The sequence below is a fragment of the Schistocerca nitens genome, chromosome 11 (genome assembly GCF_023898315.1).
Source record: "Schistocerca nitens isolate TAMUIC-IGC-003100 chromosome 11, iqSchNite1.1, whole genome shotgun sequence".
NCBI classification, from domain to species: Eukaryota; Metazoa; Arthropoda; class Insecta; order Orthoptera; family Acrididae; genus Schistocerca; species Schistocerca nitens.
This window is the reverse complement of record NC_064624.1, coordinates 58,112,869-58,138,431: the sequence shown is the minus strand read 5'-3', so window position 1 is coordinate 58,138,431 and position 25,563 is coordinate 58,112,869.

Sequence of the window (25,563 nt, the reverse complement as noted above, 5' to 3'; positions counted from 1 at the left end):
GACCTCTGATTTTGATGCATCTACTTCATCTTGTCGCCAACTCGATGTGCAGGACTCTGAATTGCTGGAATCTCTTCCCTCGCAGTGCAGAAAAATTGCACAGGTCACGGAAGCGGACCCAGATCTGATGATTTTATTGCATTACATTCGCACATCTCGGCCTCTTTCATTGGACAGTATCCAGAACTTAGTTGTGTGCCAATATTTTACATGTCGGCATAACCTTTCAGTTCGACAGGATAAGATTCTAGTTCAGAGTGACAGTGGACAATAGCATGTACTTATTCCCAAAGTGTTGCAAAAGGATGTGTTGTGATTGCTCCACCAAGAACATTGGGGAGTCGTTCACACTAAACGGTTAGTGCGCTGGCACTATACTTGGCTGGGCACGGACACCCAACTGAACAGATGATGTCACAGTGCCGCGCGTGTGCAAAAAACCGATCTGCTCCTCCACAGGCATTTGCATCTCGACCTAAGACTCAATCGCCACGGCAGCAAGTGCACACTGACTTTGCAGGACCATTTCGAAACAGTCGTCGGCTCGTAGTGATAGACTCTTTTAGTAAGTTCCCGTTTGCGGTGCCTACGGCTTCTACTACATCGTGTAGCACCATTCGAGTGTTGTCCTCCATATTTTGCATAGAACATTTGCCAGAAGTACTCGTGTCGGACAAAGGACCGCAGTTCACTTCTCTCGATTTTGATCAGTTTTGTAACCGAAATGACATTCTTCATCTAACAAGTGCTCTACCCCCAGTCCAACAGAGAAGCAGAATGCTTCGTACACACTTTCAAACCACAGATGGCCGAGCTTCACACCACCCACACACAGGAACGGGCACTGCAACTCTTTCTCGCCGCCTATCACTCCCGACCACGAGACGGACCGTCGACGACAGAACTCCTGCACGACCGCCACCGTCGGATGCTGCCGTCCTCGGTACACCGACCTCAGGAACCGGCACCACCGACGGTTCGCAAGTATCGCTTTTCACAACACGATCTCGTTCTTTTCAGGGTTTATGGCATCTGTGGGTACTGGGAAAGAGGCACGATCCAGGAACACCTCGGATCTTTTACGTACTCAATTGCAGGTCCCGATAGTTTGCAGTGCTGCCACCAGAACCAAATTCGTGCATGTCATTTGCCCCGTGAGTCTGCTGTTTTTCTTCTCCCAGATTCACGGCCTCACAGGATTCCACGGTCTTCGCAGCTGCCCACCGGTGCCACCAGGGCACACCGGGAGAAGCGGATGGACAATGTACACTTGCCCCCACCATACCCGCTCACTGACCCGACGGATATGAACCTGCCATCGCCGTCATCACCGCAGGACACGCCCTGAAGCCTGGACGTGTGCTCTGGCAGCAGTTTTCCAGAGGATGTTCCTGTTGACAGATGGAAGGGTACAGCCAGGAGAACGCCATCCTCCACAGTCGTGGCACCCGGTTCGTCTCTATGTCCAGCGTCCTGTGTCCCTCCCCGTTATCATTCACATCTTCCTGTCACAACAACAGTGCGGCATTTTGAGGGGGGGGGGGGGTGCTGGTGTAAGCTGCTGCCAGCACACCGGTTGGCAAAGATGTAGTGAAAAGATCGAAAGTAGGTGCTCAATCGAGCGCACCTATCACAAGAGAGGCCAGAGACAGACTCGCAAGCATCACATCACTTATGTCCTCTCGACCGCAGATATTTAGGCCATTGCCGCTGACAGGAGGATCAGTCGCTCGGCCTCATTAACTCAGTCACTGTCAGAATAACTCACCAGTTTGCCATCTGTAATTCATTGCACTGCAGGCTCTGTTCACATCTCAGGCTATGACAGTACACAGTGTCAGATTATAGCAAGATTACCAAGATTGTCCACAAGACGACTATTATGGATCAACTTGTACCACGACACATGGACTCTATTAAAGTTAAGTAGCAACTATCTGTTCATGTAAATAAAGAACCGTGTTAATCCACGAGTGCATTTGTGTTGTAGAAAGAGGATACTGGCCACCAAGCAACATTCTCTCCCTTGATTCCTACGGTACAAGACCCTACAGTCACTATGCCTTTTGGCCTATATCAATATTAACAGTTGTGTTCTAGCCTCGCTAGCACACCCACAATTTTTCAGGTTTGTTTTTAGAACGTATGGCAGCCTCTGTAACCAGCTGCACCAATTACCTCAATAATATCATTGTTTCTTGGTCTTCCACTGAAGACCACATTAGCAATCTCTGATCACCATTTTCTGTTTTGCAATGTGCAGGTCTCAAGTGCAATCTTGCCAAACTTCAATTTTTTCAGCTGTCAATCAGGTACCTAAGTTTTCAGGTTTCTTGCACAGGGGTCAACTGGTGCGTCATCATGTTGGTGCAATTTTGGCTTTGGTGGAGCCGACCTCTGTTAAGGAACTGCAGGGGTTTCTAGGTAAAGTTGTGTACTACCGTAAGTTTTTACTGGACGCGTCCCCTGTTGCTCAGCCCCTGCACACGCTTTTGTAAAAAGTGCCTCTTTCCGGGCCCCAGTTTGTGACCGAGCATTTGCTTTGTTTAAATCTAAGCTTCAATCTGCTTTGTGTCTGGCCACTTTTCAGCTGTGCCAGCATCTTGTGCTGGCTACAGATGCCTCTCAGCACAGCCAGGGCACGGTGTTGGTGCACAAATATGTGGACCAGTCTGAGTGACTCATTTCTTACATTTCTAAGAGTTTAACTCCTGCTCAGCAGCAGTATTCTCAGACTGAAAAGGAGGTTTTAGCTATTGTGTTCGCCTCAAGAAATTTCAGGTCCTCCTTTACGGTTCTAAGTTCCATTTAATCACAGATCTCAAGCCATTGGTTGCTTTTTTTTTAATCCTTGGGCTGCCATGCCAGACAAGACAGCGCATTGTTTGTAGTGGTGGGCTCTCTTCCTCTCCTGTTATCATTATCAGATCGATTACTGGCCGAAGGCACACCGTGCCATCGCCTTCCGATAGGGCCAGACCCGGTGTTCGATCAGGATGAGTTACTTTGTTTCTGTTCAAATGTTGAGAACCAGAATGCAGTCGAAGGTTTTCCCATCACTAGTGCCACGATAGCATTGGCTGTCACCGTTGATCCTGTACTTGGTTGGGTCCTCTCTTTTGTGCTGCACATTTGGCCAGAAAAACCCCCAGGTCGTGCCTCAGATCCCTTGCATAATTACTCCACCCTCCAGCACTGCCTTTCTCTGTTTGATGGGGTTCTTTTGTTGGCTACAAAGGACACTGCTCCCTGGGTTGTGATTCTTGCTTCCTCAATCCGTAATGTACTGCAGCTTCTGCATGTTGGTCATTTTGGGACTTCTCGGACTAAATCTTTGGCCCACCAGCATGTATCTTGGCCAGGCATAGATGAGGAAAGTATGGGGCTTGTTGCCACTTGCACTGACTGTGTTCAACAACAGGTGGCCCTGTGAGTGTCTTTTTCTCCTGGGCTGACAGCACAGCACTGGGCCCTTCGTAAATCAGTATTGGCTCATTGTAGTGGACACCTATTCCAAGTTTCCCGGTATGGCTTGTTGTCTGTCCATGTCCATGGCAGCCACTATTTTGGCCTCGTCTAAGATTTTTGCACTCGAGTGACTTCTGTATATCGTGGATACCGATAACAGAGTCCAGTTTGTTTCTCAAGAATTTGCATCTCTTTGTCAGAGTAGTGGTGTTCACAGTCTTACAGCTCTGCCATCTCATCCTCAATCTAATAGTGAGGCTGAATGCATGGTTTGGATATTTAAAACTCATATGTGGGAGAATGTATCTGTTAGGTCCCCTGAAGCTTCTTTAGACCATTATTTGAGTTCACACCGTTTCATTCTTGTGAGGGACAACAGCCCGGCAGAACTGCTACACCGACCACAGACCCTCCTTTACCTGGTGCATCCAATGCTACGTCAGCTGGCATCCCCAGCTCCATGACGGCTCAAGTCAGGTGTGCCTATGTGGGCTCGTGGCTTTGGCCACTGACCGAACTGAGTTCCTGCCATCGTCGACCATCACCACGACCGGCACCTGTGGGTCGTCCACACTCCTGACGGATGGATGTTCCGTCACTTCAGCCTGCTGAGACCAGCATGACGGGACCTCTTTCGGAGAGCCCATCGCCTCCCCAGCCCCCCCCCCCCCCCTCACCACCCAATGTTTGTTCCTGTGCTGCAGACGATCTGGTTTAGGCTCCAGACGGGGTGGTTACCTGGCAGATCTCTGTCTGGGGTTCCTGTCTATACTCCCACTCCTCGACTGCCACAGCTGGTGCAGCCCACGCTGCACCTGCCACTGCCAGCTCCATTGCCAGGTCGACTGTAGCTGTAGTCTCTGACGCCCCCACTGATGCCTCTGGCACTGACTTCCACAAGGATGTTGCTATGGAGATGCCACCCCTGGTCCTGCTGTACGGCTCTCACGAGAGGGGGACATTTGTGCGCCAGTCCGCCTCCTCGTCACTGTTGCATGCCCACTACGTGTTGCAGCAGCCACCGTCATCAGGTGATGAAATGGACATCACTGCCATCCTTGGTGTTTTTTGTGATTTGTAATCTCTGTGCCTTGTGAGATCGTTTTTTTTCTCTCATGATATCAATGCTTTTTTGGTAGCTTTTTTTGTACCATGCATTTTTCTGTGCCTGTGTGTGTGTTCATACAGTTCACAGGTCTGCTTATAGAGGCTATCTGGGTCATCCCCCTGGTGCACTCTGGTGAGCTGCCACAGAAACATCATTACTTAAGTGATCCCAAACAAGTGCTCGGGCTCTCTTTTATGTTGCATCACTGTTGTCCAATCAATGTGTTCAGCACTATGCACAACCTGTGTTGCTGTATAAAGTACTATATTTTGTACATTGTGTTTGTTCTTGCTATAACACAAATATCCTGACTTGCTATTCATCAGTGCTGGTTAGTGTCCATGCTTCACATCTATATGTAACCACTGGCCTCATCATAACTTTATATATGTGGTCATTCTGAGCTCTTGATGTATCATCTCAGATTTCATTAGCTTTTTAAATGTATGATAACATCTATTACTACTTAAAATACAGGCTTTTATTTCAGTGAAGATGGAATTTACTTTATTAATGTTAGCCCCTATTTATTCAAAATTATTTACGTGCTCAAAATTAAAACCTGCTGCTGTCAAGTTATCCAAGTTATTGTCACCCAGTTCTAGGAAGTTCCATATATTTAGTCTTTGATTCATTACTTACCAGTCTCCTACACTGTACAGTTTCTTTCAGTTCTGCCGCTATTCTCTCCAATGACATCCTTTCTGTACTAGCAACTGCAGTGTCGTCACCATACACAGCCAGCTTCATGGTCCACATACCTATGTTCCCAGATATTTGCAGTTTTCATATAATTGCTTCTAACATCATACTGAAAAGCATTGTGGAAAGGGCATCCATCACCTTGTCTGACTCTTTTATTGATATTGATAAAGTCAGTTAATTCCCCATCCACTCTCACTATTGCCTCGGAATCTGCCAAGTTTGCCTTAATGACTGAAATATATTTGGATGGTATGCCAAGCACTTTCGTATCTTGTAACATCTCTTCCCAATTGAGACTATCAAAGGCCTGCTTGAAGTCCATGTAGATGTCATCCAGTTTTGTATTATTTTCATATGCTTTTCTCTGTATTTGTCTTAGTACAAATATCTGGTCCACAACTGATCTATTAGACCTAAAGCCGCATTGATAATCACCCAATATATCTACCACATATGAGACTAGTCTATTATACAAGGTTCTGGATAAAACCTTATATGCCACATTCAACAAAGTTAGAGCAACTGCAGTTAGAGCAACGTGCCTCGTCGTCTTTCTTACATATCTGTCTGTGTAAAGTAATGCCTCCTCTCCTTAGCAACTCTTCAATTATTCCATTATTTCCCAGAGGTTTGTGATTTTTCTTCTGTTGACAGTTCACCATCTTTTTTACTTCTGTGAGAGCAGGCTCTTCTGTTTTTGGTTCTACTGTATGGAATATCCATTGCATCCCATTGGTGCAATCACCCTCCACCATTTCTTTAAAATATTCTCTTCATCTGTCCATCGCCCTCCGCTTTGCTGTCGGCAGGTTTCCACTCTCATTCCTGTTATAATGCTCTTTCCTATTTTCTGTCTTCCTTTTTAAGGATTCTAGTTTCTTTGTTCTGCATATCCTTGCTGTTTCCATCCTCTTTTCACTATGTGTATGTAGCCTAGTTAATTCTCATATTTCATTGAAGACATTTTAATCTTGTTCCTCTCTCTATGTTGTAGCAATTGACTACATTCATCATTGTATCACTCTTCCTTTCTGGGTGTTTTAGATTCCCCTACTGCATCTTTGCCAGAATTATGATGTTATTCTTAATACATTCCCATTCGTTCTCAACATCATTACTGTGCTTTACAAACTGTAATATCTACCTGTTTCAATTTATTCCAGTATTCAAATGCTTTATCCCTATCTTCGAATTTTTCTATATTCGATTTTAGTATTGTCATACCTTCTATAAATGCTACAGGAATCCTTTGTTTACTTTTTATAGCTACAAAATAATGGTTTGAGCCTGAATTTGCTCCCAGAAATGTACGCACGTTTTCAATGTCTCTTGTCCATCTTTTGGATATCAATATATGGTTAATTTGATTTGTACTATTCGTTCCTGCAATTTCCCAGGTCCCCTTGTCAATATCTTCACCTCAGGAAACATGCGCTTACTGTTTTAAGATCATTGGTGGCACAAACTGGGCAACTCTCAGTCCATTAGTACTTGTGCAAGCTTTTCTTACCAAAAAGAACATGAGAAGAATCCTCTTTCCCCAGCTTTGTTTTATAATCTACCAGGACTGTTCTGGAATTGTGTGTAGGTATACTTTCACAGACTTCATGCTGCTGATCATAAAAACTGTTCACTATGTAATCAAATAGCATAGTATTTTATTCTCAAAAATTTGAAATGGGTCTCTCACATCATGCTCATAAATCCAAAACCTTGAAATGTGATATATACAATAGGTAGTGCTAAAACAGTCTGATCTCTGTACTTCACTTGCTCACTTTTCTTTCTAAGGTGTGGTACCATGTTACCAGAAAATACCCTCCATAACATAACAGCTTTCACGAGACTTAGAATTAGGGCTCACGCTGAGAGCAAAAATTTGTGGAGCACTTATTTTTTATTTTTTAAGAAGCTTAATATTGTGTTGCTGCTCTGTATAACTGTTGTACAGAAAAGTATTCACGCTGATACAAGTGATTGCAAAAGGGAATTTTTAAAATTTGTAACGGAAGTTACATATGGTGACTCGTGTTGACATTTTCATTGGTCCCTTCAGAGAGTAGTGGGTATCAGCTGTGCCTCTCACAGGGAAGAGAGTCAAGTATATTCTTTATCTGAGTGTCAGTCATGTTTTGGTACAGTTGTCTGTTAGAAACAACCATAGAACCCGAAATGGATCTCCCTCAGAATACTCAAACACATTAAAAAATTTGATAAATTTAGCACTGTATTATTTGTTTGGAAAAGCTAAAGTACATACACTGTTTACACAAACACTTATGCCACAGGTACTCTCCATATTCTGTGGGCACTGTGAAGTGCATGGCAGAGGGTACCTCCCTTTGTACCAGTAATTATGGATTGTTTCCATTCTGTTAACATACAGTGTATGAAAGAATTATTGTTAGATGTCTCTGTGCAGTCTGTAATGAGTAGAATTTTCTCTTGTAGATACCTATGGAGGTGATACATTAAAGGTTGTGATAAATTTCTAAATTCCTCACTTAAGACCGGTTCTTGAAAATTAATAAGTGAAATTTCACAGAACAGTTTGCATCTGTCTTCAAGTGTCTCCCAGTTTAGTATTTGCAGAATCTCGGTGACACTCTTCCATGGATCAAACTAATCTGTGACTGTTTGGGCTGCCCTCCTTTGTATACACTCATTATCTCCTGATATTCCTGTTCGGTACGGGTCTCGTGCACTTAAGCAGTACTCTAGAAATAGTCAAATGAGTGTTGTATGAGGAATGTCATATGTAGACTGATTGCATTTCATTAGTTTTCCACCAGTGAACTGAAGCCTGCCATCTGCTTTACTGTAACTGACCATAAGTGATGATTCCACTTCTACTACAAATTATTACACCCAGACGGTTGTATTAGTTGAGCGATTCTAACAATGACTCATTAATATTGTAGTGATAGGATGATTTTTTGTTTTGTTTTGTGAAATGCACAATCTTATTTCTAATATTTTCAGTAATCTGTGAATTCTTACAATGCTTTAAATCATATCAAGATCTAACTGAATATTTGTGCAAATTTTTTCAGGCAGCACTTCATTATAGACAACTGCATCAGCTGCTAAACGTATTCAGTTGCTACTAATATTGCCTGGCAGTTCAAAAGTTCATATGGGGTATAAAGTGAAATGTGTGACTGGATTGGGGACTTTTTGGTAGGGAGGACAGAATATGTTGTCGCGGACGGAGAGTCGTCGTCAGGTGTAGAAGTAACTTCGAGTGTGCCTCGGGGAAGTGTGTTGGGACCCTTGCTGTTCGTGTTCTATATTAATGACCTTGCAGACAATATTAACAGTAACATCAGGCTTTTTGCAGATCATGCAGTCAGCTGAAATGAAGTACTATGTAATAGAAGCCGTATAAATCTTCAGTTAGATCTTGATAAGATTTTAGAGTGGTTCAGAAATTGGCAACTTGCTTTAAATGTTCAGAAATGTAAAATTTTGCACTTCACAAAATGAAAAGACATAGTATCCTATGACTATAATATCAGTGAGTCACAGTTAGAATCGGCCAGCTCATAGAAATACCTGGGTGTAACACTTTGTAGGGGTATGAAATGGAATGATCACATAGGCTCAGTTGTGGATAAAGCAGGTGGTAGATAGCAGTTAACTGGTAGAATATTGGGGAGGTGCAGTCAACGTACTAAGGAGATTAAATACAAATCACTCGTGAGTGGTTCTAGAATATTGCTCAGGTCTGTGAGGCCCATACCTGATAGATCTAACACAGGGTATTGAATGTATGCAGCAAGGGGCAGCATGAGTGGTCTCAGGTTTGTTTAATCCATGGGAGAGTGTCACAGTGATACTGAAAGAATTGAACTGGAAGATTCTTGAAGATAGACGTAAACTATCCCAAGAACGTCTGTTAACAAATTTTCAAGAACTGGCTTTAAATGATGACTCTAGGAACATACTACAATCCCCTATGTATTGTTCACATAGGGATCAAGAGAATAAGATTAGAATAATTACTGCACGCACCAAGGCATCCAAATAATCATTCTTCCAATGCTCTATACAAGAATGGAACAGGAAGAAACCCTAATAACTGGTACAATGGGACGTACCCTCTGCCATGCACCTCACTGTGGTTCATAGCATTTAGATACAGATGTAGATTAATATACAAATTCAACTACAGTTGTCCCAGCACACTTCCCTGGGGCACACCTGAAGTTGCTTCTATGTCTGTCGATTACTCTCCATCCGAAATAACATGCTGCATATTTACTACCAAGAAACCATCAACCCATTCACAGCTTTTGTATGTTAACTCTTATGATCATACTGTAACATAACAGGTGACTCTTTGTACCTAATACTGAGTTATTCCCAAGTACATAAAGCTATTAGCCTCTGTGAGGACAATTTGTGTTGATGTTTAATTTTCTATGTGTATTTCATAATAAATTTAAGAATAAAGTAACTGTTTTGACAAACTCTTGCTGTTCCCATTTGTGCAATTTGTTGAAATAGAAATTATTGTTTGAAAGCTAATCTTCAGTTGATCAGTTTGAGAGCTGAGAATTTGAACTGTGAATGTAGTGCAACTTATGGTGACAGTAGCGTAGTGAACTGTTTGTTTGACTGCAGTTGCTCTGCTAGAACTATTCCAGATTTCAACTTGACCATTTTGTATGGTATATGTTGGGCCATCATTCATAACAAAGCAATTTTTTATGAATAAAGCAAAAGTATAATTCAGATGTGTGCTAAACGTACATTAAGACCCCAAAGGAAGGTATACTTACTTCCCGATTTCATTACTTAATTTGCACTTGTATTATATATCAGAATTCTACTGACCTGTCCCATAGGCCACCTTAGTAAACATCATCCACTTACGTAAGGCTATAATGCATCGGTGCAGATGAGCCATTTAACAGGTTGTGCACTCGCCCTCAACTGAATTGCTAGCAGGAGTAGTTACCGCTAACTGTAGGTAATGTTGCAATACTTTTGATAATAAGTGTAGGTGTGGTACTGAGTCAAATTTACATCTACATCTATACTCTGCAAACCACCATGAGGTTCATGGTAGATGGTACATCCCATTGTACCAGTTATTAGGGTTTCTTCCTGTTCCATTCACGTATGGAGCATTGGAAGAGTGATTGTTTGAATGCCTTGGTGCATGCAGTAATTATTCTAATCTTATTCTCATGATCTCTATGTGAACAATACATGTTGTTGTTGTGGTCTTCAGTCCTGAGACTGGTTTGATGCAGCTCTCCATGCTACTCTATCCTGTGCAAGCTTCTTCATCTCCCAGTACCTACTGCAACCTACATCCTTCTGAATCTGCTTAGTGTATTCATCTCTTGGTCTCCCTCTACGATTTTTACCCTCCACGCTGCCCTCCAATGCTAAATTTGTGATCCCTCGATGCCTCAAAACATGTCCTACCAACCGATCCCTTCTTCTAGTCAAGTTGTGCCACAAACTTCTCTTCTCCCCAATCCTATTCAATACCTCCTCATTAGTTATGTGATCTACCCACCTTATCTTCAGCATTCTTCTATAGCACCACATTTCGAAAGCTTCTATTCTCTTCTTGTCCAAACTGGTTATCGTCCATGTTTCACTTCCATACATGGCTACACTCCATACAAATACTTTCAGAAACGACTTCCTGACACTTAAATCTCTACTCGATGTTAACAAATTTCTCTTCTTGAGAAACACTTTCCTTGCCATTGTCAGTCTACATTTTATATCCTCTCTACTTGGACCATCATCGGTTATTTTACTCCCTAAATAGCAAAACTCCTTTACTACTTTAAGTGTCTCATTTCCTAATCTAATTCACTCAGCATCACCCGACTTAATTTGACTACATTCCATTATCCTTGTTTTGCTTTTGTTGATGTTCATCTTATATCCTCCTTTCAAGACACTGTCCATTCCGTTCAACTGCTCTTCCAAGTCCTTTGCTGTCTCTGACAGAATTACTATGTCATCGGCGAACCTCAAAGTTTTTACTTCTTCTCCATGAATTTTAATACCTACTCCAAATTTTTCTTTTGTTTCCTTTACTGCTTGCTCAATATACAGATTGAATAACATCGGGGAGAGGCTACAACCCTGTCTTACTCCCTTCCCAACCACTGCTTCCCTTTCATGCCCCTCGACTCTTATAACTGCCATGTGGTTTCTGTACAAATTGTAAATAGCCTTTCGCTACCTGTATTTTACCCCTGCCACCTTCAGAATTTGAAAGAGAGTATTCCAGTTAACATTGTCAAAAGCTTTCTCTAAGTCTACAAATGCTAGAAATGTAGGTTTGCCTTTTCTTAATCTTTCTTCTAAGATAAGTCGTAAGGTCAGTATTGCCTCACGTGTTCCAACATTTCTACAGAATCCAAACTGATCTTCCCCGAGGTCGGCTTCTATCAGTTTTTCCATTCGTCTGTAAAGAACTCGCGTTAGTATTTTGCAGCTGTGACTTATTAAACTGATAGTTCGGTAATTTTCACATCTGTCAACACTTGCTTTCTTTGGGATTGGAATTATTATATTCTTCTTGAAGTCTGAGGGTATTTCGCCTGTCTCATACATCATGCTCACCAGATGGTAGAGTTTTGTCATGACTGGCTCTCCCTAGGCCATCAGTAGTTCTAATGGAATGTTGTCTACTCCCGGGGCCTTGTTTTGACTCAGGTCTTTCAGTGCTCTGTCAAACTCTTCACGCAGTATCTTATCTCCCATTTCGTCTTCATCTACATCCTCTTCCATTTCCATAATATTGTCCTAAAGTACATCGCCCTTGTATAAACCCTCTATATACTCCTTCCACCTTTCTGCCTTCCTTTCTTTGCTTAACTGGGTTGCCATCTGAGCTCTTGATATTCATACAAGTGGTTCTCTTCTCTCCAAAGGTCTCTTTAATTTTCCTGTAGGCAGTATCTATCTTACCCCTAGTGAGACAAGCCTCTACATCCTTACATTTGTCCTCTAGCCATCCCTGCTTAGCCATTTTGCACTTCCTGTCGATCTCATTTTTGAGACGTTTGTATTCCTTTTTGCCTGCTTCATTTACTGCATTTTTATATTTTCTCCTTTCATCAATTAAATTCAATATTTCTTCTGTTACCCAAGGATTTCTATTAGCCCTCGTCTTTTTACCTACTTGATCGTCTGCTGCCTTCACTACTTCATCCCTCAGAGCTACCCATTCTTGTTCTACTGTATTTCTTTCCCCCATTCCAGTCAATTGTTCCCTTATGCTCTCCCTGAAACTCTCTACAACCTCTGGTTCTTTCAGTTTATCCAGGTCCCATCTCCTTAAATTCCCACCTTTTTGCAGTTTCTTCAGTTTCAATCTGCAGTTCATAACCAATAGATTGTGGTCAGAATCCACATCTGCCCCAGGAAATGTCTTACAATTTAAAACCTGGTTCCTAAATCTCTGTCTCACCATTATATAATCTATCTGATACCTTTTAGTATCTCCCAGATTCTTCCAGGTACACAACCTTCTTTTATGATTCTTGAACGAAGTGTTAGCAATGATTAATTTATGCTCTGTGCAAAATTCTACAAGGCGGCTTCCCCTCCCATTCCTTCCCCGCAGTCCATATTCACCTACTATGTTTCCTTCTCTCCATTTTCCTACTGACGAATTCCAGTCACCCATGACTATTAAATTTTCGTCTCCCTTCACTACCTGAATAATTTCTTTTATCTCGTCATACATTTCATCTATTTCTTCATCATCTGCAGAACTAGTTGGCATATAAACTTGTACTACTGTAGTAGGCATGGGCTTTGTGTCTATCTTGGCCAGAATAATGCGTTCACTATGCTGTTTGTAGTAGCTAACCCGCACTCCTACTTTTTTATTCATTATTAAACCTACTCCTGCATTACCCCTATTTGATTTTGTATTTATAACCCTGTAATCACCTGACCAAAAGTCTTGTTCCTCCTGCCACATACATAGGGGATTGTAGTATGTTCCTAGAGTCATCATTTATAGCTGGTTCTTGAAACTTTGTTAACGGACTTTCTTGGGATAGTTTACGTCTATCCTCAAAAATCTTCCGATTCAGTTTCTTCGGTATCTCTGTGACACTCTCCCATGGATTAAACAAACCTGTGAGCATTCACGCCACCCTTCTCTATATATGTTCAATATCTCCTGTTAGTCTCATCTAGTATGGTCCCACACACTTAAGCAATATTTTAGAACTTATCGCACAAGTGATTTGTAAGCCATCTCTTTTGTAGACTGATTGCAGTTCCCCAGCATTCTTCCAATAAACTGAAGTCTACCATCTGGTTTACTCATGACTCAGCCTTTGTGATCATTCCATTTCATATCCCTATAGAGCATCACATCCAGGTATTTGTAAGAGTTGGCCAATTCCAGCAGTGACTCACTGATATTGTAGTCATAGGATACTACTTTTTTTTTTAAGTTTTGCAAAGTGCAAGTCATAGGATACAGTGTTTCTTCTTTTGTGGAGTGCACAATTTTACATTTCTGAACATTTAAAGAAAGTTGCCAATCTTTGTAGCATTTTGAAATCTGATCAACCTCTACCTGAATATTTATGCAGCTTCTCTCCAATAGTACTTAACTACAGATCGCCGCATCATCTGCAAAATGCCTGGTGTTACTGTTAATATCATCTGCAAGGTCATCAATACACAGCACAAACAGCAAGTCTCTCAACACAGTTCCATGGGGTACATCCAAAGTTACTTCCACAACTGTTGATGACTCTCAATACAAGATAATATGCTGTGCCTTCTCTACCAAAAAGTCCTCAATCCAGTCACAAATTTCACTTGATACACCGCATTATTGAACGTAGATGTGATACTGAGTCAAACGCCTTTCTGAAATCATGAAATACTGCCTTGATCCAAAACTTTCTATATGCCATGTGAGAAAAGTGCAACTTCGGTTTCAGATGAACGATGTTTTTGGAATCGGTGCTGGTCAGCATTGAGGAGGTCATCTGTTCAAATATGTTCTAAGATTCTAAAAAAAATCCTTCTTGGAAGTCAATAAATACAGCATCTATCTGACTGCCCTCGATCCACGGCTTTCAGGGCATCATGTGAGAAAAATGCTAGTTCAGTTTCACATGATCGATGCTTTTGGAATCAATACTGGTTGAGAACAAATTTGAGGGTAATATTGTAGAAAGAGAAGAATAAATATGTGAACATGAAATGGGAGATATGATCCTCCAAGAAGAATTTGACATAGCGGTGAAAGACCTAGGTGGAAATAATGCTGCCGGAGTAGATAACATTCCCTTAGGCATACTGAGGCCCTTGGGACAGCTAGCAATGGCAAAGTTATTCCAACTGATGTGGATGATATATGAGGCAGGCAATACACCCTAAGGCTTCAGGAAAAATGTAATAATTCCATTTCCAAACAAGGTAGATGCTGATAGGTGTAGAAACTAGAGTACCATCAGTTTTAAATATCATGGTTGCAAACAAAATATTGACACAAACTACTTACAGAAGAATGGGAAGAGTGTTAGAAGCTGATTTAAGGAAAGGTCAGTTTGGCTCTGGAGAAATGTAGCAACATGTGGGGCAATATTGACCCTATAACTTATCTTAGAAGAAAGGCAGAGCAATGTTTATAGCATTTGTGGATACAGAGAAAGCTTTTGACAATACTGACTGGAATACATATACTCTTTGAAATTCTGAAGGTGGCAGGGATAAAATACAGGCAGCAAAAACATCATCTACAACTTGCACAAAAACAAAGACAACAATTATGAGAGCAGAGAAAATTATAGGGAAGTAGTAGTTGCGAAGGGAGTGAGATAGGGTTGTAGCCTGTTGCCATGTTATTCAACCTGCATGTTGAGTAACCAGTGAAGGAAAACTAGGAGAAATCTGGAATGGGAATTAAAGTTCAGGGAGAAGAACTAAAAACATTAAGATTTTCTGATGACATAACAATTCAGTCAGACACAATAATGGACTTGGGAAGATAGTTGAACAGTTACTAATTTCTCCAAGTTGGGAGGCTGCACTGATTCCACAACTGTTTCTTTGATTACTCAAAACTGCCATTTTCAATAGATTCCAAAAACTGCCATAAATACAATAGATATATAAATATTGTATATAATAAAAGATGAAAAAACGACCCTTACATACAGTTAAGTACAATATAAACACAGATAAAGTATGAAATTTAAATTGTGCATCAAATGATTAAAAACTCGTACAAGTCAGGTGTGTTTAGAAAGCTATGTTCACTCTGAAAACATGAGGAAAGTGGACATGTCAAGAGTACAAAACTGTTCAGTTCAATACATTGGAAGTATCAGCATGCTTCAGTTTTAACAGGAATTATGTCCTGACATATTCCAAAATATGAATGGATGGTGTCTTGAAAAGAGGCTTCAAATCAACATTGACAAAAGCAAAACAAAGAGAATAGAATGTACTCAAATTAAACCAGGCAATTCTGATGGAATAAGATTAGCAAATGAGTCACCAAAAGTGGTTCATGAGTTTTGCTGTTGGGGCAGCAAAATAACAGATGATGGCATAAATAGTTCAGGCTGGCAGTGGCAAAAAGAAAAAATATTTTCTCAAAAAGAGGAATTTTTAACATCAAGTACAAATTTCGGAAGCCTTTTCTGAAGATATTTTGCCAGAGGTTAGTGTTGCATGGAAGTGGAAAATAAGCAGTTCAGACAAGAAGATAATAGAAGCTTTTGAAATGTGGTGCCATAAGAACACTGAGGAGTAGATGGAGGGTAGTTGGGTAGATTGTGTAACTAATGGTACTGAATCAAATTGGGAAAAAAATAAATTTATGGCATAACTTGACAAAGAGAAGGGCTCAGTTAATACAACACACTCTGAGGCATCAAGAAATTATCGATATGGTGAGGGGAGGAAGTGTGAGGAGTAAAAATTGTACACAGAAGCAAGAGAGAAATACAGTAAGCAGTTTTAAGAGGATGTGGCACAGATATGATACACGAACTGTGGTGGTAGTCATTAAAACAAAAGCATTTTTCATTGGGGCGGGATTTTCTCTTGAAATTTCAATTGCCTACTTTTGCGTCACAGTGTGAAAATATTTTGTTGACGTCCTCCTACACAGGGAGGAATGGTCATCACAATGAAATAAGAGAAATGAGAGCTCGCACAGAAAGATTGAAGCACATGTTTTTCCTGCACACTGTCAGAGAGTGGAATGGTAAAAAAAAAAAAAAAATTGGCTTGAAGGTAGTTCGATGATCCCTCTGCTGAGCACTTAATTATGAATTGCAGATTAATGATTTAGATGTAGATGTAGATGGTAGAGATGCAAAAGAAAATCATTTGCTGGCTGTATTCCAATCTCTGTCTTCCTCTACAGGTTTTGCCCTCTACAGCTCCCTATAGTACCATGGAAGTTATCTTTGCATGTCTTAACAGATGCCCTATCATCCTGTCCCATCTCCTTATCAGTGTTTTCCACATGTTCCTTTCCTCTCCGATTCTACTCAGAACCTCCTCATTCCTTACCTTATCAGTGCACCTAATTTTCAACATTTGTCTGTAGCATCACAGCTCAAATGCTTCGATTCTCTTCTGTTCCTGTTTTCCCACAGTCCATGCTTCACTACCATACAATTCTGTACTCCAGACGTACATTCTCAGAAATTTCTTCCTCAAATTAAGGCCAATATTCGATATTAGTAGATTTCTCTTTGCCAGCAAAGCCCTTTTTTGCCATTGCTAGTCTGCTTTTGATGTCCTCCTTGCTCCATCCATCATTGGTTATTTTGCTGCCTAGGTAGCAGAAATCCTTTACTTCATCTACTTCGTGACCTAATGTGAAGTTTCTCACTGTTCTCATTTCTACTACTTCTCATTACCTTCATCTTTCTTTGATTTATTCTCTCAATCCATACTCTGTACTCATTAGACTGTTCATTCTGTTCAGCAGATCATGTAATTCTTCTTCACTTTTACTCAAGATACCAATGTCATCAGCATATCGTGTCATTGATATCCATTCACCTTGAATTTTAATTCCACTCCTAACTTCCTTTTTATTTTCATCACTGCTTCCTCGATGTGCAGATTGAACAGTAGGGGTGAAAGGCTACACCCTTCTCTTACACCCTTTGTAATATGAGCACTTCATTCTTGGTCGTCCACTCTTATTATTCCCTCTTGGTTGTTGTACATACTGTATATGACCCGTCTCTCCCTATACCTTACCCTACTTTTTTCAGAATTTTGAACACCTTGCACCATTTTACATTGTTGAATCCTTTTTCCAGGTGAACAAATCCTATGAACACATCTTGATTTTTCTTTAGTCTTGCTTCAATTATCAATCGCAACGTCAGTATTGCCTCTCTCATGCGTTTACCTTTCCTAAAGCCAAACTGATCATCATTTAGCGCATCCTCAATTTTCTTTTTCATTCTTCTGTATATTATTCTTGTCAACAACTTGGATGCATTAGCTGTGAAGCTGATTGTGCGATAATTCTCGCACTTGTCAGCTCTCGCTATCTTTGGAATTGTGTGGATGATGCTTTTCCGAAAGTCAGATGGTATGTCGTCAGACTCATACGTTCTACACACCAACATGAATAGTTGTTTTGTTGTCACTTCCACCAATGATTTTAGAAATTCTGATGGAATGTGATCTATCCCTTTTGCCTCATTTGATCTTAAGTCCTCCAAAGCTCTTTTAAATTTTGATTCTAATACTGGATCCCCTCTCTTCTAAATCAACTCCTGTTTCCTCTTCTATGACACCAGTCAAATCTTCCCCCTCATAGAGGCTTTCAGTGTATTCTTTCCATCTATCCACTCTCTCCTCTGCATTTAAAAGTGGATTTCCCATTGCACTCTTAATGTTATCACCCTCACTTTTAATGTCATCGAAGGTTGTTTTGACTTTCCTGTACGCTGAGTCTGTCCTTCTGACAATCATTTCTTTTTCGGTGTCTTCACATTTTTCCTGCAGGCATTTCATCTTAGCTTCCCTGCACTTCCTATTTATTTCATTCCTCAGTGACCTGTATTTCTCTATTCCTGAGTTTCCCAGAACATTTTTGTACTTCCTCCTTTCATTGATTAATTGAAGAGTTTCTTCTGTTACCTGTTACCCATGGTTTCTTCACATTTACCTTCTTTGTACTTACATTTTCCTTTCCAACTTCTGTGATGGCCATTTTTAGAACTGTCCATTCCTCTTCAACTGTACTGCCTACTGAGCTATTCCTTATTGCTGTATCTATAGCCTTAGAGAACATCAACCATATCTCGTCATTCCTTAATACTTCCGCATCCCACTTCTTTGTGTATTGATTCTTCCTGACTAATGTCTTAAACTTCAGCCTACTTTTCATCACTACCATATCTGCTCCTGGGTACATCTTACAATCCAGTATCTGATTTCAGAATCTCTCTCGGACTGTTATGTAATCTAACTGAAATCTTCCTGTATCACCTGGCCTTTTCCAAGTACACCTCCTCCTCTTATGATTTTTTAAGAGTATTTGCAATTACTAGCTGAAACTTGTTACAGAGGTCAATTAGTCTTTCTCCTCTCTTGTTTCTTATCCCTAGCCCATATTCTCCTGTAACCTTTTCTTCTACTCCTTCCCCTACAACTGCATTCCAGTCCCCCATAACCATTAGATTTTCATCCCCCTTTACATACTGCATTACCCTTTCAATATCCTCATACATTTTCTCTATCTCTTCATTTTCAGCTAGCGACGTCAGCATGTATACCTGAACTATCGTTGTTGGTGTTGGTTTGCTGTCGATTCTGATAAGAACAACCTTATCGCTGAACTGTTCACAATAACACACTCTGTGCCCTACCTTCCTATTCATAACAATTCCCACTTCTGTTATACCATTTTCTGCTGCTGTTGGCTTAAGTCCCATAGTGCTCAGAGCCATTTGAACCATTTTCTGCTGCTGTTGATATTACCCTATACCCATCTGACCTGAAATCCTTGTCTTCTTTCCACTTCAATTCACTGACCCCTACTATATCTAGATTGAGCCTTTGCATTTCCCTTTTCAGATTTTCTAGTTTCCCTACCACATTCAAGCTTCTGACATTCCTAGCCCCAACTCATAGAACATTATCCTTTAGTTGATTATTCAATCTTTTTCTCATGGTAGCCTCCCCCTTGCCAGTCCCCTCCCAGAGATCCGAATGGGGGACTATTCCAAAATCTTTTGCCAATGGAGAGATCATCATGACATTTCTTCAATAAGAGGCCACATGTTCTGTGGATACAAATTATGCGTCTTTAATACAGTGGTTACCATTGCCTTCTGCATCCTCATGCTGTAGATCATTGCTGATTCTCCCACTTTTAGGGGCAGTCTCCCACCCCTAGTACAAGAGAGTGCTGTGAACCTCTGTATGCTTCTCCAACCTCTTTGACAAGGCTGTTGGCAGAATGAGGGAGACTTCTTATGCCAATGCTGATTATTAATCAAAATTTAAGCAGCGATGGGATTCAAATCCAGGACCAAAGACGTTTCGATTATGAATCAAAGATGCTACCCCTAGACCACGGATCAACCATGAATATAAGTTTAAAAATGTTTGTACCAAAAAACTGATTATAAGAGAAAACTTTCAGACTCTATAAAGCACGATAGGCAATACCAGTCAACAGATGAAATCTAAAATTAGTGAATTGATGGCTACTGGTCACACGTACGCACTAAAAATCCGTAATGGAACAACAGAAAAATCATGTTTTATGAAACTTGACACGGTCAAGTTTATGGAGTACGCGATCTTAATTTCCAATGTAAAATTTATTTGTCTCGATTATTAATTTGTATGAGGATAACTGGTTTTGATTGGCTGGGCAATTGTCTCCAGATCATTAGAACCTCAACACAGTAGCTTGTCAATGCACATACTATTAGTATATGCTCATACTGCATTTGACAAGTTACTCACTGAAAAAAGGTTTCAATGATCTGAAGACAATTGCTCAATTAATGAAAAACTGTCATCCTTGAAAAAATATGCAGTCAAGGTAAATAAATATATTGACAAATTGAGCTACTATCACACAGTGTGGACTGGGAGAAAAAGGAAACCCTGACAAAAAAGGCAGAAATGAGGAGAAGAGACATAGCAAAGGATCATAACATACTTCAAAAAATTCATTTAATAACTGTTTAAACAATTCATCTGACAATGACAAGATGAAAACCAGTAATGATAAAATTTCTGTGAATTAAGGTTGAAATACATAATACTACTGTTGTTTTTTATGTAATGCAAATTATGTAGCTTGAATGTACAGCTCCTGGTGTACAAGAAGCTTTCTTGCAGATTCTACTAGACAACTAAATAAATAAAGAATGTATTCACATATTCCTCTCTCTCCTCATCATTTTCATTTTGCTGGATATATATTTTGCTCACCCTGCCAGGGCTGCCTTCGATCTTGGAAGCGATGCCCACACAGCACAGCAAGCGCAGCATGAATTGCTTTTTGACCAACGACAGTGCTCGCTCCCACTTGGCACTGTCTGTGCTTCTCGACCAGTTCCAGACGGCCATTATTTCACTAATAATAAATCTGTAACAATATCACGCTACATAGCATCCAACCTCAGACACCCATTATTACAGTCTTTGCTCATATAAAAGTGCGCGCGTGCGCGCGCGCACACACACACACACACACACACACACACACACACACACACACAGAGTCATAGGGAAATAGAATCTTAAACATGGCTGCAACTTCAGCAACTGTGTGCAGTCACCTCAGAGAGGTTGAAAACATCAACTGATCAATTGAAAATAAAGGTTTATTGGAACCCTTCACCTAGGTTTCAAGAATTTTAAAACTGTCTTCTTCCGAACATGTAATGGACCCTAATAATTACATTAATGGTTACAAAACTATTTTAAACAGGGCAAAGAAACAAATGTAGCCAAAAGATCATATGTCAAGTATAGTCACTTGTTACATCAGATGCTGGTTAAGTACACTGAATAAAGCCAAATGGCTCTTGTCATATTTAACGTCCCTCTTAAGAACACAAATAATCACAAGCCATGACTTAAGATTGTAGCACTGTAGTATTACAGATGAGTAGATCAAATGCCAAGTGTAGGGGCTCACTAACACAAGGCTCTTGTCAACATAGAAGCTGTTTTGTGTACAACTAGTTGGCTAATTTTTTTCATCCACTCCAAATATTAAAAAAAATATATATGAATATAATAGAGGGAAACATTCCACGTGGGAAAAATATTTTGTTTGTGTGTCTATCTACCTGCCAGCACTTTCGTTCGGTAAGTCACATCATCTGTGTTTTTAGATATAAAAAAATATATATATATATTAATATAATATAATAATTCCAATCCCGGGAGCGGAAAGACTTACCTTAGGGGGAAAAAAGGACGGGTATACACTCGCACACACACACATATCCATCCACACATATGATATGTGCAACTCAGCATCCCTGCTATTTGGTGGGTAGCAACTATATTTTTTCATAATATTGTGCATTCCATCCTGGATTATCCATTGTTTCATTGCTGAAGATGCAGATGCAGATGTCTATTATGAATTCAAGTATGAAGAAAAGTAATGGGAGCAGCAAAAACAATGCATAATGACAAGTACAATTACAATTCAGATAATAAAGCAAAGACTATGTGGAGTGTTACAAAAAAGAATATGGTGAACATAGACCATCCTGCAAAAATATAAAGCTATTACAAAAAAATTAAAAACTGTCAAACCCCTTAAAAGTAGCCAATACTTTTAATAATTTTTCTCACAGACACTGCTGTCAATATGATGCAGTCAGACTTACATAAGGGCAACCAAGTCAATGAATACAAAATAGGTGCTTGTTGAGATTCAATGTACATCAGTTCTGTCTCACAAGATGAAGTACATAATGCAATGAAAGCACTAAAGCATTCCAACTCTGCTGGCATTGATGGTGCCCGTGCACCAATCTTGAAGAAGAGAGCATCAAACCTAATTGAAATACTTTCACACTTATGTGACTGCTCACTTCAGCCAGGCACTCTCCCTGTTGTTGTTGTTGTGGTCTTCAGTCCTGAGACTGGTTTGATGCAGCTCTCCATGCTACTCTATCCTGTGCAAGCTTCTTCATCTCCCAGTACCTACTGCAACCTACATCCTTCTGAATCTGCTTAGTGTATTCATCCCTTGGTCTCCCTCTACGATTTTTACCCTCCACGCTGCCCTCCAATGCTAAATTTGTGATCCCTTGATGCCTCAAAACATGTCCTACCAACCGATCCCTTCTTCTAGTCAAGTTGTGCCACAAACTTCTCTTCTCCCCAATCCTATTCAATACCTCCTCATTAGTTACGTGATCTACCCATCTTATCTTCAGCATTCTTCTGTAGCACCACATTTCGAAAGCTTCTATTCTCTTCTTGTCCAAACTAGTTATCGTCCATGTCTCACTTCCATACATGGCTACACTCCATACGAATGCTTTCAGAAACGACTTCCTGACACCTAAATCTATACTCGATGTTAACAAATTTCTCTTCTTGAGAAACGCTTTCCTTGCCATTGCCAGTCTACATTTTATATCCTCTCTACTTCGACCATCATCGGTTATTTTACTCCCTAAATAGCAAAACTCCTTTACTACTTTAAGTGTCTCATTTCCTAATCTAATTCCCTCAGCATCACCCGACTTAATTCGACCACATTCCATTATCCTTGTTTTGCTTTTGTTGATGTTCATCTTATATCCTCCTTTCAAGACACTGTCCATTCCGTTCAACTGCTCTTCCAAGTCCTTTGCTGTCTCTGACAGAATTACAATGTCATCGGCGAACCTCAAAGTTTTTACTTCTTCTCCATGAATTTTAATACCTACTCCGAATTTTTCTTTTGTTTCCTTTACTGCTTGCTCAATATACAGATTGAATAACATCGGGGAGAGGCTACAACCCTGTCTCACTCCTTTCCCAACCACTGCTTCCCTTTCATGCCCCTCGACTCTTATAACTGCCATCTGGTTTCTGTACAAATTGTAAATAGCCTTTCGCTCCCTGTATTTTACCCCTGCCACCTTCAGAATTTGAAAGAGAGTATTCCAGTCAACATTGTCAAAAGCTTTCTCTAAGTCTACAAATGCTAGAAACGTAGGTTTGCCTTTTCTTAATCTTTCTTCCAAGATAAGTCGTAAGGTCAGTATTGCCTCACGTGTTCCAACATTTCTACGGAATCCAAACTGATCTTCCCTGAGGTCCGCTTCTACCAGTTTTTCCATTCGTCTGTAAAGAATTCGCGTTAGTATTTTGCAGCTGTGACTTATTAAACTGATAGTTCGGTAATTTTCACATCTGTCAACACCTGCTTTCTTTGGGATTGGAATTATTATATTCTTCTTGAAGTCTGAGGGTATTTCGCCTGTCTCATGCATCGTGCTCACCAGATGGTAGAGTTTTGTCTTGACTGGCTCTCCCGAGGCTATCAGTAGTTCTAATGGAATGTTGTCTACTCCCGGGGCCTTGTTTCGACTCAGGTGTTTCAGTGCTCTGTCAAACTCTTCACGCAGTATCTTATCTCCCATTTCGTCTTCATCTACATCTTCTTCCATTTCCATAATATTGTCCTCAAGTACATCGCCCTTGTATAAACCCTCTATATACTCCTTCCACCTTTCTGCCTTCCCCTCTTTGCTTAGAACTGGGTTGCCATCTGAGTTCTTGATATTCATACAAGTGGTTCTCTTCTCTCCAAAGGTCTCTTTAATTTTCCTGTAGGCAGTATCTATCTTACCCCTAGTGAGACAAGCCTCTACATCCTTACATTTGTCCTCTAGCCATCCCTGCTTAGCCATTTTACACTTCCTGTCGATTTCATTTTTGAGACGTTTGTATTCCTTTTTGCCTGCTTCATTTACTGCATTTTTATACTTTCTCCTTTCATCAATTAAATTCAATATTTCTTCTGTTACCCAAGGATTTCTATTAGCCCTCGTCTTTTTACCTACTTGATCGTCTGCTGCCTTCACTACTTCATCCCTCAGAGCTACCCATTCTTCTTCTACTGTATTTCTTTCCCCCATTCCTGTCAATTGTTCCCTTATGCTCTCCCTGAAACTCTCTACAACCTCTGGTTCTTTCAGTTTATCCAGGTCCCATCTCCTTAAATTCCCACCTTTTTGCAGTTTCTTCAGTTTCAATCTGCAGTTCATAACCAATAGATTGTGGTCAGAATCCACATCTGCCCCAGGAAATGTCTTACAATTTAAAACCTGGTTCCTAAATCTCTGTCTTACCATTATATAATCTATCTGAAACCTGTCAGTATCTCCAGGCTTCTTCCATGTATACAGCCTCCTTTCATGATTCTTGAACCAAGTGTTAGCTATGATTAAGCTATGCTCTGTGCAAAATTCTACAAGGCGGCTTCCTGTTTCATTCCTTCCCCCCAATCCATATTCACCTACTATGTTTCCTTCTCTCCCTTTTCCTACTGATGAATTCCAGTCACCCATGACTATTAAATTTTCGTCTCCCTTCACTACCTGAATAATTTCTTTTATCTCGTCATACATTTCATCAATTTCTTCATCATCTGCAGAGCTAGTTGGCATATAAACTTGTACTACTGTAGTAGGCATGGGCTTTGTGTCTATCTTGGCCACAATAATGCGTTCACTATGCTGTTTGTAGTAGCTAACCCGCACTCCTATTTTTTTATTCATTATTAAACCTACTCCTGCATTACCCCTATTTGATTTTGTATTTATAACCCTGTAATCACCAGACCAAAAGTCTTGTTCCTCCTGCCACCGAACTTCACTAATTCCCACTATATCTAACTTTAACCTATCCATTTCCCTTTTCAAATTTTCTAACCTACCTGCCCGATTAAGTGATCTGACATTCCACGCTCCGATCCGTAGAACGCCAGTTTTCTTTCTCCTGATAACGACGTCCTCTTGAGTAGTCCCCGCCCGGAGATCCGAATGGGGGACTATTTTACCTCCGGAATATTTTACCCAAGAGGACGCCATCATCATTTAATCATACAGTAGAGCTGCATGTCCTCGGGAAAAATTACGGCTGTAGTTTCCCCTTGCTTTCAGCCGTTCGCAGTACCAGCACAGCAAGGCCGTTTTGGTTAATGTTACAAGGCCAGATCAGTCAATCATCCAGACTGTTGCCCCTGCAACTACTGAAAAGGCTGCTGCCCCTCTCCCTATTGTATTGAAAACATCTAAATT